This window comes from Cryptomeria japonica, chromosome 11 (assembly GCF_030272615.1).
Source record: "Cryptomeria japonica chromosome 11, Sugi_1.0, whole genome shotgun sequence".
NCBI classification, from domain to species: domain Eukaryota; kingdom Viridiplantae; phylum Streptophyta; class Pinopsida; order Cupressales; family Cupressaceae; genus Cryptomeria; species Cryptomeria japonica.
Window position 1 is genome coordinate 65,046,071 of NC_081415.1, and position 12,651 is coordinate 65,058,721.

The window sequence follows — 12,651 nt, forward strand, 5'->3', positions numbered from 1 at the left end:
GAGATTAAAAAAAAAAATGCCTAAGTAAAAAGATATGTGCTACTGTGTGCGGGTCTATATGGCTCTCATAAAATCAGATCTGCAAAGCTTAAACCTTGAACTTCATCGAACAGTTTGAACATCACTGAACTGTTTGAACTAGGTTCAAACGGTTCACAGTTTGGAGAAAGAGTATATGAAATATCACTTACGACCATGAAATAGAGTTGCTGCAAAACACTTAAGTGAACATTAGCTGGAAAATGTCTTATACACAACTTAGAACCCGTGGTACCTAAATGAACACTATGAACTCTGTTCAAGATGGTTCAAGGGGTTCATGAGGTTCAAAAGACCATTGAAACTTACCACTAAGGATTTAGAAATGATTTACAGGTGGATTAGGGATTAAACCAACAAATTTTTAATAAGACAAGGACTCAACTAAAAATTTTGCAAGGCGACTCACTCTTGTTATAAGGTACGAATGACAAGGTAGCATTGGCTCTGACTAGGGACTGAGACTGTAAAGGACTAGGAGAATCCAGAATATCTTTAGAAGAGATCAGTGCCTAGCCATTGGGCAGCAAAGTCAAGAAAAACAAAGCACAGGGAGCTTCTTGCAGAGGGCGGAGGCAACAAGGAAAAACTAACAAGCCAAAACCCACACTAAACCAAGGCTGAAAATTAAGACAAGCTACACCTAGATCACACCAAAAATATTATTTACAAGAATATATAGGTAGGAAAATCCCACCATGAGAACTAAAGCCGCAAACTTTTTACACAAAACCATTCACTAGTTGGGAGAAGAAGGAGCCTTTTTATGAAAAATGGCTTGTGTTCAAATGAAGCAACCCAAAACCATGCTCTTCTGGTAACTTCTTCAATGTTGAACACGAAACTAATAATATGCGGGAACTTTGTGAATACACATTCATGAGACATGGTTCAACATGAACTTCTAAATTTTCTGGAAACATTTGCATAGTACATCTCAAATAATGTTCTATTTCTGGCTAAAAAAGGTAATGCTCAAAAATTTCTAGGGAAATGGCTGCATCATTCTCACAATCACCACTATTAAGACCGTCATTCTTAAAATAATTTTCAGCATTTGAACTAATCTCACAATATAGAGACACTTCATCATGCATGGGATCCAACTTAGCAGAAATAACTTCAACATCTTTTACTAAAATTAAATCTGCAAATTCCCTATCCAAACTTAATGCATGAAATGAATTAATACCTGAATCCTTCTGCTTGAAATCCCCTTCTTCAATGGATGACAAGAACTGTTCTATGATCTCTTCTTCACAAAAAGAAGTACTATCCAAACCGGTCAACAGTTCTTGGGACTACAACTCTTCATTAGGAAGACATAATATTGCTTTACTATCAAAATGAAATGATTCTACGAAGGACTCATCACATAATTTTAAACATAAAGAATCATTTTCATCAACTTAATGTATAAGATTGAAAGCTTCATACTCTGGTTACATGTAAATCTGAAAATTTTCATCCTTTATACTTTTTTGAACAAGATAACTTTTCATACTATCAAAACTGAAATTTTCTATTTCCGGGTAAGAGAAAGACCTCAAAAAACCTATTTCATTCAAGCCCACAGGTTCTCCAATGTTGTCGTTGTTATTCTCACTTACCATTGTTTGACTTTCATGAGACTGAACTGTTTCTTGTTGAACTTCTCGCTCATTCAAGACAAGGTAATTGTAGGGGTGAGATGAAATTGAGATGACTGGAGCCTCATCATCATCAAATTTTAATTCTTCTTTCAACTACAATATTTTCTTTGCATAAACTTGCAAGATTCTTGTCTTTTCTTTCAATTCTTTCAATTTATGAAATCTGATGCAAAGACTTCTCCATAGAAGAGTGGATGCATGATCATCTTCCACACTTATAATATTTTTAACTGCATGAGAAATACTTTCTTTGTAATGCTCCAAGAAGTCATGCAGTATTTTATCATCAATTGCAACAATTTCCAAGATCGATGGATCTGGTCTTTTCCTTTTTCTCATTGCTCTTGCCTTGAGAATGATGTTTATATATAGAGTCGCCAATCTCCTGCATAGAGATAAATCTAAAAATATGAGGAAACAAAATGCACTAGTCTTTGATTTTGAATCCCCAACAAAGTCACCAAAAATCTGTTAGTGAACAGATTTGTCCTTCAAAGATAACTATACAAATAAACTCAAAATGCCCAGAATGAAGGACAAAATGTGCTAATAGTTGGATATATTATTAGTGAAGTGATAATCTTCCTCTGAATTGAGAGGTACAGCTCCCTCTTAGAAGATTTACAAGGAATTAAATTGTTGATATGCTTTTAACTAGAAAGGAATAAAGGAAAATGGCATTCATCCATAGCCATGAAAATGAATGCCAAAGACTTACAAAACATATATAAATGAAGACCATTAAATCAAAGTTTAATTTTCTGCACTTATGGATAACACTTGGACTAAAAGCTAATAGAGAAAGCCATTGCTCCAATAAATCCACATACACAATTGATTGTAACAGAAAAGACATTAATAAACAACTACAAAGGCTCAGAGTCTAGCTATAGTCATGAGAAGAATATCAGCAACACAAAGATTGAAGATATCATCTACATTCTATTCATGTCTGAAAATCAACTCAAAGATTGATATTTTCTGTACAAAGCATTGCTTAGAAAAGCTTCAACTCCTCCCTTACAAATAAAAATCTACTCTCTCTCACCCATCGGCTATTGGAAGAAAAGAGAAATAAGAAGAACCACTCCTCTTTCAATCCTTTCACCATAAATAGTTACATGAGATCATTATTTAGTTTTATAATCGAATCTTGAAAAAGGATAAGTGCACAAAGATGGTGGTAAAAAAAGGGGGTATAAGTGGACATTTTTGTTCTGAAATCAGGTGAACCTGAACTTAGAGGCAAAATTTGAAAGTCATCCACTCAATATATGAAGATAATAAAACAACAAATATTGTAGTACTCTGAATCTAGTTTCCAAACTACTAAATGTTTTCAAAATTCGATAAGATTAAGGGGGTCAAATCCTTCACGCATGAGAAACTGACCCTTTTTTTTTCTGAAAAACATAAAATAGTGTCTGACATGCGCATCAAAAACGTCATAGTTAGATTTAGTATTTTGACAAATCCTTTGGCAGAAAGATAGTTAAGAGTGAGCAGTAGAAGATGTGTATTTTTTTGTAATTTTTTGTTGAGTATTGTTTTTTTAATAATTTTTCCAATCGAGCACATCCTGAAAATTTGATACCTATTTGTGTGCGAAGCATAAGTTGCACTAAACAAATCGAAAATACAAATTTTTTTCTTTTAAATTGTAAAGAGTCAAGTACACTACAATAATATATAAAGTTTTTTAAATTTGGACACGTATATCAAAAGTTATTCAAAAAATGGTCCACCTATGTCTGTGAGAACTATGGAGACACTAGTAAAAGAAATTCAATAATAATATGTTATTGTTGTTCAAATTGAAAAAAAATTATATGGTTAGAAAGCTCAGAAGATGGGTGAAAATACGGTGGCAATTTTAGAAATACCCACTTTATGAAGTGTAAACTTGATGATGACAAAGTTGATAAACCAAGTTGATAAAATATAACACGTCAAAAATGAGAGAAACGGAGGGAAATCAAACTTCCAATCTGTAGCTTTGTCATCCAGGCCTATTTCCAAGCCTAAAAAGTCAAAAGCGCGTACAGGGTAGGTATGGTTTAAAAAGCGCGTATGGGGTATTTATAGTGTAAGAAGCACATACGTGCGTGTTTCCCATTAAACAGCGCAGACGCGCTATTGTAGAATATTATATTCTATGTATAATATGTGTATATTCATATAATATATGTAATATATAATGTGTATATTCATATAATATATATAACATATAATATGTGTATAATATGTTTATATACATATAATATATTAGACATATATATACACATGTAAGTGTATTGTCTCTCCCTCTCAAACGCATACGAGGTCTCTCTCTCTCTCTCTCTCTCTCTCTCTCTCTCTCTCTCCCCCTCCCTCTACCTCTCCCTTCCCCCCATATTCTCTCCCTCTCTCCCTCTCTCTCCTTCTCCCCTCTCCCTCACCCCTCTCCTCTCCCTCTCCCTCTCTCTCCCTCTCCTCTCCCTCTCTCCCTCTCCTTCCCTCTCCCCTCTCCTCTCACTCTGTCTCCCTCTCCCAACCCCCTCTTCTCTCTCTCTCTCTCTCTCTCTCTCTCTCTCTCTCTCTCTCTCTCTCTCTCTTCCCTCTCCTCTCCCTCTCTCTCCCTCTCCCACCCCCCTCTTCTCTCTCTCTCTCTCTCTCTCTCTCTCTCTCTCTCTCTCTCTCTCTCCTCTCTCTCTCTCTCTCTCTCTCTCTCTCTCTCCCTCTTCCCTCTCCTCTCCCTCTCTCTCCCTCTCCCACCCCCTCTCTTCTCTCTCTCTCTCTCTCTCTCTCTCTCTCCTCTCTCTCTCTCTCTCTCTCTCTCTCTCTCTCTCTCTCCCTCTCCCTCTCCCCTCTCCTCTCCATCTCTCTCCCTCTCCCCTCTCCCTCTCTCCCTCTCTATTCCTCTCCCCTCTCCTCTCCCTTTTCTCCCCCTCTCCCACCCCCTCTTCTCTCTCTCTCTCTCTCTCTCTCTCTCTCTCTCTCTCTCTCTCTCTCAGTCCCTCTACCTCTCTCTTCCCCCTATGTTCTCTCCCTCTCTCTCTCCCCTCTCCTCTCCCTCTCTCTCCCCTCCCCTCTCCATCTCTCCTTCTCTCCCTCTCCTCTCTCTCTCTCTCTCTCTCTCTCTCTCTCTCTCTCCCTCTTCTCTCTCTTCCCCCAATGTTCTCTCTCTCTCTCTCTCCTCTCTCTCTCTCTCTCTCTCTCTTCCTCTCTCTTCGCTCCCCCCTCTTCTCTCCCTCTCTCACTTCCTCTACCTCTCCCTTCCCCCCATGTTCTCTCCTCTTCTCCCTCTCTCTCCCTCTCCTCTCCCCTCTCCTCTCCCTCTCCCCTCTCCTCTCCCTCTCTCCCTCTCTCTCTCTCTCTCTCTCTCTCTCTCTCTCTCTCTCTCTCTCTCTCTCTCCCCCTCTACCTCTCCCTTCCCCCCATGTTCTCTCCCTCTCTCCCTCTCCCCTCTCCTCTCCCTCTCTCTCCCTCTCCCTCTCCCTCTCCCTCTCCCTCTCCTCTCATCTCCCTCTCTCCTCTCTCACTCTCTCTCTCTCTCTCCCTTCCCTCCCCCTCTTCTCTCCCTCTCTCCCTCCCTCTACCTCTCCCTTCCCCCCATGTTATCTCCTCCTCTCCCTCTCTCTCCCTCTCCTCTCCCCTCTCCTCTCCCCTCTCCTCTACTTTGCACACTAACGATGTTTTGAAGGAATGTAATATACAAGAACCTCCTAAGTTGGCAAGAGAATTTATTTCAAGTGTGTTATGTAATAGACATGATGGTTGCATTTATTATAAGATGCCTTGTTTGGAAGGTTCTTGTGCTATATGTGGTGGTTTTCAACGTTTACCAAGATGCATACATTTGGAGAGCACACATGAAATTGGTACGAAACTAGTTTCTTTTGGAAAACACAAGATAGTCACATATGGAGTTAAAGATGGAAAAGATTTGAAGAGATGTGAGCTAGTGAAAAATGATATATGTGTAGCTCAATTTATGAAAATGTTTCAAGAGAAACTAGTTTATGAGTACATAATGCATACACATGGAGCTCGATGGTTAGATGAGCAATTCAAGTTGTGTAAAGACACATTTCCTCTTGGCACCATTGTCTCTATCATTGATTTTGCTGAAAATTATACTCTACAACTTCAAAATGAAGTGCAATCCATGTATTATCACTCTACACAAGTTTCTATTTTTATACACATAGCATTCATGCATGCAGATGATAGCACAGAGGAGGATAGAAAGGTTGTAAGAGAGTATCACTTCTACATAAGTGATGATCGTACTCATTCATCGGAGTTTGTACAAGAATGCTTTAAAGTTTTCTATGATAGTTGAAGGGAAAGGAACATACGATACAACCGACACTTAATATGGTCAGATAATTGCACCGCATAATTCAAGAATGCAAGGATGTTTTATTGGCTGACAAGGATGCATGTGATAGGTGGTGTACAACATTTTTGGAATTTCATTGAGGCTGGACATGGTAAGGGAGAGCACGATGGTGCAGGAGCATGTGTGAAAAGAGCCCTAGCCAGGGAAGAATTGAAGTACGAAGGTGGTGCTAAGTTTGTAGATGTAGAAACAATTATGTGATGGTGTAAGTCTACGATGGGTCCAGTTAATGCAAGTACGTCATTGGTTCATAGATATTTTTGGTTGATTAATAAATCTAACATTAGAAAGTATCTAGATTGTTGTACAGTTGCAGGATCGAGTGACATGCACTCATTTATGAGTTCAAATTCAAGTTCACTGGTAATTTATACGAGACAGATGGTATGTTTTTGCTCTTCATGCATGTATTGTTTGTGGGAAGAATGTGAATCAAAAGAGTGGGTTGACAAATGGTCTTGTAGACCGTTGGTTCCCATTGATTCATATCAAATTCCCAAAGCACTACAATTGAGCCAGATGGAGACATCAGTGGATTTTGACCATGTATCCGACCTAGTGGATTCAAGTGATTTTTTGAGTTAATTTTTTTGCAAGTATTCTTTTTGGTTCATTTTGTTGTACATCATACTTTACTTTGGTATTAATTAACACTTTCTAAAATGCAGGTCATGTGTATGTCGTTGTTGTAGAAGAGAACAATGAAGAAGGAACAAACTACTATTTGTGTCATTGTGTTGAGCCTAAAAGAAAATTGACAACCACAATCATTGACGGAGAGGGTATTGTGTACCCAATAGGGTCTGTTGTCATGATAGGAACATGGCTTCGGAGATACCCTATCAAGAATTCTGATGTTTGGTTGTTCACGGACTTTGAAACACACAGACATATTCTTCATTTCTCTAACCTTGTTGTTGCAACAAATATTCATTTGATGAAGTATCGTGGTAGACCTCATAACAAGATTTTATGGAAAGTTCGTGAATCTTACCACGAGGCAATACTTGACACAATACGGGTTAGAGTTGATCCTGGAGGCTCACTTGATTGATTCTATGGTTCAGAGTAGAATGATTTTGAGAATTTTGTATAAATCATCAACGAATTGTTCTATATTCATTTTTTGTATATATAAATACCCATGAGCTATTTTTTACATGTTTAGGGGCATAATTTTGTATATTTAAGTGGCAATGAGCTGATTTGTACATATGTACATGCCAAATTTTGTATATTAAAATGGCGATGAGTTGAATCACACATATTGTAATGCCAAATTTTGTATAAAAGCCCATGAGATGATTTGTATATTAAAATGGCAATGAGCTGAATCACATATAATGTAATGCCAAATTTTGTATTAAAGCCCATGAGATTATTTGTAAGACAATTTTTTGTATAATCAAATAGCCAAGAGCTGATTTGAATAATATGTGACAATGTTTTGTGACTATTTTGTGTGTCAATGTTTTGAGTATATGTGATGTGTCCCTGGTCAATCATGAGAATTCTTGATTCTTGTATAATCATGGATAATTATTTGAGTCATTATCGGGTCATAGGGGTGATAGATTAAGACTAGATACAATTTGAGCAAAAATTGTCATTGTTGTCAAAAAATCAAAAAAGTTGTCAAGCAACTTCTACATTGCATCGGTAGGGTATGACTCTCAATGTTCTGGTGCTTTGGGATGCATGATAGGGGCATGCCTAGCATAAACATGCCCACCCAGATGCATTTGCGATGTTGGTTTGTGCACACAAGGAACATAATCAATTCTAGCCAATCTTGCAACTTTTCCTTGCAAGCAACTGACGATTTTTTGAGCAGGTGAAAAAATGCTACTAATTGAAAATGGCTTCGATTCGTCAAAAACCAAGATAGGCCATTGTAGAGGAGCCTCACATGACCCCACGGGATCAAGCAGATCAACCGTATGTGTCGTGGATTGGAAGAAACAGTCTGTCAAATTTTGAAAAAATTTTGGACTTAGGGCACTTGAGAGATCTCACCGGTAGGGTATGACTCTCGACGTTCTGGTGTTTTGGGATGCATGATAGGGGCATGCATAGCATAAACATGCCCACTCAGATGCGCTCGCAACGTCAGTTTGTGCACACAAGGAACAAAATCAATTCTAGCCAATCTTGCAACTTTTCCTTGCAAGCAACTGACAGTTTTTTTAGCAGGCAAAAAAATGCTACTAATTGAAAATGGCTTCGAGTCATCAAAAACTAAGATAGGCCATTGTAGAGGAGCCTCATGCAACCCCATGGGATCAAGAAGATCGACTATATGTGTTGTGGATTGGAAGAAACAATCCATCAAATTTTGATAATTTTTTGGACTCAGGGCACTTGAGAGATCTCACCGGTAGGGTATGACTCTTGACGTTTGGGTGCTTTGGGATGCATGACAGGGGCATGCCTAGTGTAAACATGCCCACCCGGATGTGCTCACAATGTCGGTTTGTGCACACGAGGAATACAATCAATTCTAGCCAATCTTGCAATTTTTACTTGCAAGCAACTGACGGTTTTTTGAGCAAGAGAAAAATGCTACTAATTGAAAATGGCTTTGATTCATCGAAAACCAAGATAGGCCATTATAGAGGAGCCTCACGCAACCCCATGGGATCAAACAGATTGATCGTATGTATCGTGGATTGGAAGAAACAATCCATCAAGTTTTGACAATTTTTTGGACTCAGGGCACTTGAGAGATCTCACCAGTAGGGTATGACTCTCAACATTCTGGTGCTTTGGGATGCACAATAGGGGCATGCCTAGTGTAAACATGCCCACCCGGATGCGCTTGTGACGTCGATTTGTGCACACGAGGAACAAAATCAATTCTAGCCATTCTTGCAACTTTTCCTTGCAAGCAACTGGCAGTTTTTTGAGCAGGCAAAAAAATGCTACTAATTGAAAATGGCTTTGAGTCATCAAAAACCAAGATAGGCCATTGTAGAGGAGCCTCACATGACCCCACTAGATCAAGTAGATCAACTATATGTGTCATGGATTGGAAGAAACAGTCCGTGAAATTTTGATAATTTTTTGGACTCAGGGCACTTGAGAGATCTCACCGGTAGGGTATGACTCTCGACGTTCTGGTGCTTTGGGATGCATGAAAGGGGCATGCCTAGCGTAAAAATGCCCACCTGGATGTGCTCACGATGTTGGTTTGTGCACACGAGGAATACAATTTGACCATTGTGAGCGTGAGGGTGCTCTCACACCAAACACATTGTTGTTTAAATTCATATTGTCGATTTTTGTTGTTTATATTCATATTGTTAATTACATATGCAAATATTCATTTAAATTTATAAAAGGGCAGCCACCAAATACAACAAATACACAATAATGAACTAAATACAAGGAGTTTTGTATGGTTAATTCAACATTTTAGAAATTTTATCAAATCATATTCCACGATTGCAATGCTTTATATCATATAGTTTTGTTGTTTATATTCATATTGTTGATTACATAACAAATATTCATTTAAATTTATAAAAGGACAACCACAAAATACAATGAATACAAAATAATGAACTCATTACACATTTATTGGATCGAATATCGATATTTATATATATAAAAAAAGGCATGTCTACCAAGTTAATACAAGTATTACAAAAATGTGGCATATGCCATGTCCAAATCGATATACATTAAAAAAGTATAATATATCTACATGTATTGGTCATTCTATGACCAAAACTAACACTATATGATCCTAAACTTCTAGTGGATCATCAAAATCAAGCCTCTTCGGCGCAATACGTGGCTCTGTAGATGGCTGCAAAACCACAATTCAAAAGCCAAGTTAGAATTCTTTTGTAGAAAATAGTTCACAATTGACATCATAACTATGCATTTAACTTTAATTCCTTTGAAATTGAAATGTAGATTACCTCCTCATCGATTGATCCAAGAGCTAATGTCTTCGCTCTCCTCTCCTTGTCACTCTTAGGAGTTTTCTTGAAGACACACTTAAATGGATCCACGTTATGGCCGTACCGCGAACAAGTGTATTGTAGATTAAATGTACAATTAATACAATGTACTAACATAAATATATCAAAAACACTTAAAAGCTATAATATAGAGAACAATGACGTACCTGTTTCTCAGATGCTTCTCCAATGGACTGAGGATGGCTCACCATCGATGTAGAAATGGTCGCTATTACCTATACAAAAAATGTACAAAGATTAAATACAATTAATATAATGATAAGTATTGAAGGTTGAAAATAATTAATTTTACATATCAAACAAAAGTGTACTGGATCCTGATATGCTTCTCCAGTGCAAGGAGGAGGGTTCACCATTGATGAAATAGGTATGGATATTTGTTGTATGAAAAAAATATAAGATTATAATATATCACAAGTTCACATGTACGTGTGCATAGAATCACGAAATCAAGAAAATAAAGTAGAGATACATACCTCCGCCCTCTCTTGATTCGTGGGCGAATCAGGTGCATTCAACATATCCACAAAGCTTAATGGCCGCTGTACATATAAAATAGACAGAAAACACTAATCAATCTACAAACCCCAACTAATACTTGATTTCCACATTTTCAAACAAGTGTACAACTAAAAATGTGTTCAATTACCTTCTTCACACATTTTGGCATCTTCGAGATATTCTTTTTCTTCGGACGAGCCCTAGATGCGGACCGGGTGCCCTAAAAACAGAAAATTAACATGAGATATTAGTACAGAAAATAAATTAAACATAATTTTAAAAATATAAAATGAAATGACTTGCTTATTCCATCAAAACAATACATAAAAAGAGTTGTACAAAATATGATACCATATAGCCTTGTAGGCCAAAATCGATCTCTGACAGCGTGATGTCATCAATCTTGGACATTTCATCCCCTGTCAACACCTACAAACTAGAAATTGGACCAAGCATTAAAGATAGTTAGTATATCTTGTACTTTTTTGAATTCAAAGTGTACTATTCTATTTTAACATGTTACAAAATTTATACCTCAAGCATTGAAGTTGCAGCTATGGTAACTGGGGAAGGTGTATGGGATACCGCTACTGCATCCTGAAATGCATATTAATTATCTCAATTTAAATCAATGTATAAATGAAAATTCATTTATGTAATTACAAAATTAAAGTGACTGATAAATAAAATGTTATGGATTCAAATCAACACACCTGTGTCTATGGCTCATGGGCAAACACCATGTCCATCAACTCATCTATTAGCATGACATCCTCAACCGTGTGAGCCTGACATCTACAACCACAAATCGTGCATAGATGGTATGAGTATCCATCTGCACTGGCTGCATCATCTATCCCCTAGCATATCCCCGAGCAACTGACACACATATGCTCAATGGGCTCTCTGTTGCCCTCTAATGGCTCATCATCCAATACAATAGGGTGTGCTAATGATGTCCCATGCTAGATGAATGGCACCAGTCAATGTTGTGGCCACCTGAAGAGTCTATAGATCCATTGACTCTTTCAGCTCTAATGGGACAGCCTGATGCACCTTGGGTTTGGGTGCTAAGGGGTGGCAACTCTCTATGGCTAATTGCCTACGGGCTCTAGGTCTATCTTGGGCAGAGCCACCACCTCTACCATGAAACTCTCTCATGTCAAAATAATTTGGGCGCACATTGAGCACAAACTCACAATATATTTTTCTCAAAAAATATAATGGCACCTCATAATTATTAGAAGGTGGATCGTCAAATACCATCCACCACCTCTGCCAAAAAAGATTCTTCATCTGCACATTGGTACACCAATGTATGGGAAACCTCTTTGCATTAGGAGGTAATGACTGACCAGTTTTGGGGTCAACAAAAAGGGCACATATTTGTTGTTTAGAAATACTTTTGTTTTTAACTCCATCGTATGATAGCCCATTGGCATAGAATTGATGACACCTATCCCTAAAGCTTCCCCATTTGGTAATTTTTGTGGAAACAGCTATGGTACCACTAGCTAATATTTCTAGGCTAGTGGCGAGGGATGGATGATGGTCAAGTTCAGAAGTTTTCAATTTTACAATCAGTCTATTGATTTTGGATGTATTTTGCCCTAACTGATTAATCAATTCTTCCTGTGTTTCGGTTGTGCGGTCAAAAGGAGGAATTGGGGGTTGTTCTTGTGTGTTTTCAGGAGGTGCATCTGGTTGTTCTTGTGGGTTTTCAGGAGGTGCATTTGGTTGTTCTTGTTCTAGATTAGAAGAATCTGGTTTTTGAAACAAAAAATGAAAAAACCTAATCAAAATTAATGAAATTAAATTCAAAATGTAAAACAAATTGCATAAACCAGAAAGAAAGACAAAAAAAAACAAAAACTAACCTTGATCCATAGCCTGAGGACAAATTTCGCACCCCGTTCGCAGTTTAGGTTAGAAAATGGGAAAAAAAGAAAGTAAAAAATGCGCTTTTCGAGTAAATGAGGACCCAGTATTTTTTAAAAGCTTTTTTCATCAGGCACTACGTACGCGATTTTCCTAGGATTATTAGTGTGTACGCGCTCATTTTCCTATAAGTAGCGGGTACACACTA